The sequence below is a fragment of the Lactuca saligna genome, chromosome 9 (assembly GCF_052625555.1).
Source record: "Lactuca saligna cultivar CGN05327 chromosome 9, ASM5262555v1, whole genome shotgun sequence".
NCBI lineage: Eukaryota > Viridiplantae > Streptophyta > Magnoliopsida > Asterales > Asteraceae > Lactuca > Lactuca saligna.
In genome coordinates, this window is record NC_136425.1 from 134,317,753 (window position 1) to 134,323,363 (window position 5,611).

The 5,611-nt window shown below is 33.2% G+C and overlaps 1 pseudogene; it reads right to left on the reverse strand.

Annotated features, from left to right (window-relative positions):
* Positions 1 to 2,657: 2,657 nt before the first annotated feature.
* LOC145016733 (vacuolar protein sorting-associated protein 60.1-like) lies at positions 2,658 to 4,162 on the reverse strand (annotated as a pseudogene).
* Positions 4,163 to 5,611: the final 1,449 nt, after the last annotated feature.

Genomic DNA, 5,611 nt, shown 5'->3' on the forward strand with positions numbered 1-5,611 from the left:
AGTAGTGGGTTAGGTTTGGATTAGATAAACCGTTGCTATTTTTCAGAGATGACACGCAACATCATTTCATTTCATGCTTTATTTAAAAAAAAGTTTTATATATTCTTTCAATGATGAAATTGATCTTTTAAAAATGGTGTTTATATATATATATATATATATATATATATATATATATATATATATATATATATATATATATATATATATATATATATATTCATTCTTAAGGTTTGTCTGTTTGTAGAGGTTAACCTAGCTACTAGATGTGTACAATTTATATTTTATGTCTCTTAAATTTGGTAAATATATTTCGCAAATATTATTCTTCTGTTAAAAAACTTTGTAAAATATAACAATGTACTTGAAAGTAGGATGTTATCGTAAACACGTCACCAAATGTACATTGCTCTAATGCATTGAAACTGCCATCATGAGGATAACAGGTTCCTTTCGATGGGAAACTTAAAGAATCTGTTGTGGCAAGTATATTACGTTTGTTGTTTGGCCAAATGCCTAGGAACCACTATCACGAGTATAAATGTTGGTTTCTTGGAACTATATTTTCTAGTATAGCAAGTTTGATCGTTTACAATATAAAATATTACCAGAACATATATCAGAGGGTATATGACATGTCACAAGTATATCAGGTTACGGAATAAGGACTCTATCATATATCTATATATATATATATATATATATATATATATATATATATATATATATATATATATATATATATATCAACTGACAACGGTCATCAATAATTTCTCATCTGATTACATGGGTTCTGCCCAACAAAGGCTTTATGATCTGTTCCTTGGTAGCTCCTGCCTTCTACGTTCATTTACAATTTTGATCCAGTTCAAGTGTGTACTTGTGTACCAGAGATAATGTAAATATATACCTTTTAATTATATGAGAATTACGTTCCTGTAATTTTACAATCTTGTTCTTCCTCCTCAATAATCTTAATATACTACAAGAATAAACACCTATAGGGACGAGTTCTATAGGGAAGACATTAGTCGTGGCTATAAAGGTGACCAATTTTTATTGACTTTTTAAGATAGATGGACAACTTGTTGTCTCAACATGTTTAACGGGAAAAATGAGGGGTTCGCGCGTTCTTTAAACATCTATAGAGACGACATACATGTTAAGCGGGAAAAATGAGGGGTTGGTGCGTTCTTTAAACATCTATAGAGACAACATATCGCTCTAACAAATAACAAAAATTGAAAATAACATATTTTTTTAATCTTTTAATGAAAATAAAACGTTTGGGGGTAAATAGCTTTCTATGCACAAAATATATATATTTTTAATCGATTTAGTTGGAAAATTGGAAACGATGTCATTTGTTTGTGGCTATAGGGATGACAGATCGACCCCATAGGGTTATGATCTTAGGATCCCTTCCCGTTTGGTCGCCTCCGATCTCGGATTCTCTGTCGATTAGCTTGTCTCAGGGTTCATCTTCCCCTTTTCACCTAGTGTTTAACTTAACCCTGTAACACCAGTTGATTAACGCCTCCATCTTCATTTATCGTTCGTTCAAGGCTCTTAGAACTCAAGCAAATCTCCATTTCAGGTTCGATCAAGTTCATTCGCATCTCCATTTTTCTATTGTTTTGTTCCTTCTTCTCCATCCCTAACTTGTGATTTTTCTATGGTTTCACAATTGCTCTCTCAAAAGGCGATTTGCTCACATCGATTAGCAAATCTGCATTACAGTTTCATGTTCCTCACCATAGCTTTATGCGATTAACAGGTATTTTGCCTTCAACGTAATCTATAATCTACTACCCTTGCTACTGTGATAATTTGCTTTCAGTTGAAACACGGGTACTTGTTGCCTAGTCTCACATGTTACAGTATGGATTTCCATTATGTTTTCCACTAGATCAGACAGGCTCTACTCGGTCGGTTGCTAATCATGTTGCCAATCTGCTCTTCTTGCTAGCCTCCCCCTTGCTACCCTGATGTTTGATATTGTTTTGTATGTTAAGATCGACTAGCATCTTTATGATAATAAGAACAATACTCCTTTAAGAAGTGAATACACTCAACCTAGCACACTTGCATACTTCATAGATGCCCCCTTCTTGGAATTCAGAAAAAAAAAAAAAACAACAACCAGCTAAACCTTTACAAATCGGAGGGACTCCATCTGAATCAGTTCCACTTCCACCACCGGAATCTGCAGCTACTACAGTCACAGATTCAGGGTTGATGCTGTGGTTGAGGCAACTAAACCTCCAATTCTACTCCACAATTTTCTTTCTTTCTTTTCTATTGAGTTGCCAAATTTTCGCCTTCTTTACCCATTGACACATGAAACAACTTTTGGATGCCCACTAAAAATATGCAAGGGTTGGTTTAATGTATTCCTATTGATTGGAGGTAAAGTGTAATGTATATTAGTTTACTGTTTAGGGAGGAGTGTAATGTATATTAGTTTACTGTTTAGGGAGGTAAGAGTCTTTAGATTGGATTTTGTATGTGGAGCCATAATTTAGAATTATACTAATAGCATCATAGACTTATGCTCAGTTGAATGTTTCCCAACATCCTTTGGGTTCTATTGTATTTCTTCATGATTTCTATTGCTGATTTGATCATGATTGCTATATATTGTTTCTAATCATCAATTACTTAAAAAGTGCCAACAAATCATATACATCCCCAATAAGTGACAGCAAGTATCATGTTCAAATTATGCACACTATTGTTAAGAGAGGTAAAAAGAAAATACTGACCCTAAGCCACCTGAAAAAATAAACCTCTTAACTACGAAGAGATGCATGAGGGACAGCAGGAAAACAAAATTCATCCACAGCCTGATTGTTAACTCTGCCAGCTGGCACTGCATGTCCACTTGGAGCTCCAGGCAGATTAAGTTCTTCATTCAGTTCAGGCTCATTATCAGGTTGAAGATATGAAGGCACCACACTGTAACTTCTACCAAGATATTCTTATATCTCATTGCTTATATCCATCATGTCCATCATTTCATCTTGCAAATTATCAATGTATTGAATCTTCACACTCTTCATCATTCCTTTCAGCTCTTTGTTTGCTGATTTCAAAGCTGTCATTGTTTGTTGAGCATCTTTAATCGCTTCTGAAGCAAATGCAACTTGATCCAGGTTGTTCTGAAGCAAAGCTGTCATTCTTTTTTGTTTAAGAACTCTCATTGCTCGAGCCTTAACAGCTTCTTGAGCGGGACCTGGTCTGGTCTTTTTAAGTAATTGATGCTTTATTCAGTTTCTAATTGGGACTCTTTTTCTAATCGGCTGCCCTTTACTTGAAGTCATGAGCAACCCACATGCTTTAAATCAACCATCAGGTTTCATTTCTTTTTGAGTAAATTACTGAAATGGTCCCTATGTTTTGGTCAAAATTACACGTTTGGTCCCTAACCTTTTTTGTGCACTCGGATCGTCCCTGTGGTTTGATTTTGTTGCGTTTTTCGTCCCTTACATACATAAAGTTAGGGACGAAACATGCAATTTTGACCAAACCATAGGGATGAAAAACGCAACAAAATCAAACCACAGGGACGATCCGAGTGCAAAAAAAAAAGTTAGGAACCAAACGTGTAATTTTAACCAAACCATAGGGACCATTTCAGTAATTTACTCTTTCTTTTTTTGTTTTAAAACAATTAATTCATAAAAAGGCTAGTGGTAGTTCATAAAAAAACCCCGTGAGTGACCAACTTTTCAAATTACAAGATCCTGACCCTGAAAGATTAGGTATTCTTTTATCAATTAGTTCATAAAAATATTGTTTTTATGTGGATTATTGAAATTGGGTTTTAAGATTTGGACAAAAAAGCCACCTGCTTGATCATAGTAACAGCTGTTGTTCCACTGCAGAAGCAATCAATAGATGGATGGTTCTTGAGTTCTTTGTGAATTAACTTGAAAGATTTGAGTATAGACTTTTTAAGGGGCAAATACTTTTCTGGGATTGTTTCTTTTTCTTCAACATCTGATTGTTCTCACCAATATTTTTCAAATAGTTCCTCTTCAGGTATGCTTTCATTGGTATTCATGTTCTCATTATCAGAAATCTGAGTGGATAAGAGAACAGGAAGTGAGTCACAAACTTTCTTAACAATGTCCATCAAATACTCCACAGAAGACTGCATCACTATTTGAGTTGAATTTCTGAATTACAAATGTTCCAAAAGTATTCTCATGATCATAAATTGATTCAAAAAACATTTAGAACCAAAAAAAAAAAATGAAATCTCTTTGCATGGAGCAGATTCCTTAGCCTTCTGGAATACAACTAATCCATTCTTCACCTCCCACTTAGATAATTTTTTCTAAGTTTATATTTTTACTTTGATAGGACTTAATTGGGTTATTTTTTCTAAGTTTCTGTTTTTGTAGATTCTTGGTACAGGGTTTATTTTTAGGATAGAGTTTACAGATAACAAGTCACCAAACGGGGTAAGATTCCAATCATTTAACTTAAAGAAAAATCCAAATTTAAAGATTCATTTGCTTGTATAATCTGATTATTTAAGGGTTGTATAATCAATTTCATATTATCGCAAGGCAGAGTAAATTACAAATTTGGTCCCTGTGCTTAACTCAAAATGACAAGTTTGCATTTCATTGTGGATTTAGTTCGTGTGACAATGATATGTAAAAAATTGGACAAAACTTGAGATTTTGAGAGCATAGGACCAAATCCAAACACCACATAAATAATCTCTCCAGATTTTGTTACTAAATATGGAATGCTTTTGCCATATGGTGTTGGAAGTTAACTTTGTCGCTATAACAATGCTACATTGAATTTCCAATATTGCCCTCATTCGATGAGGAAAAAGGAAGGAGAAATATTACATTCAAAGGGCATTTATGGTAGCGATGGCAACTTTAAACAACATATGCTTTCTACTAAAGTAAAGCATACAAGAATCTACGAGGTTGGAGCATTTTGTGGAGAAGAACATTCTATACTATAAGAAAAAGCACAACTTAATAGAGAAAAGATGGTTTCCCTTTAATTCATAACTATTTACAAATCAATTTGTCCTAGTTTATTTTTTCCTTCCATCCCCCCAATTGTGTCATCATTTTCAGAATTTTTTTTATCCATTCGCCGCTTGAGGCATGATTCTTTTAGCTTTAGGATTTAATGCAACAAGTAAATGACTATTTTACCCTTTTGTTTAAAAGTGATTGCTGAATAACAAATGACTGTTCAATTTAGAAATTGTTAGAAATTAAAATTAAAAACCTAAGCCATTAAGATGGACGATATGTATTTTAAGTTAAAATTAAAAAAATAAAAAGAATACAAACAAATGTAACAATGTTGTTTCATTTTAAGACTATCAGGAAAGTGGAGAGTATGGATTTGTTCAAGGGCTTTTTGGGTAAATTTAATCATTTTAATCAGAATATTTTATAATCAATGCGTTTTAACCTCTTGATTTTATTTTTTTTTCAGTATTTTCTAACTTGAACATGTGATGTGTTTTATGTGTTTCACAACCACATAAAAGAGGTAAATCTATACACCTCTATTGATTATTGTAACGACCCAATTTTCATCCCAGGAAATTTCGTTCGAAAACATT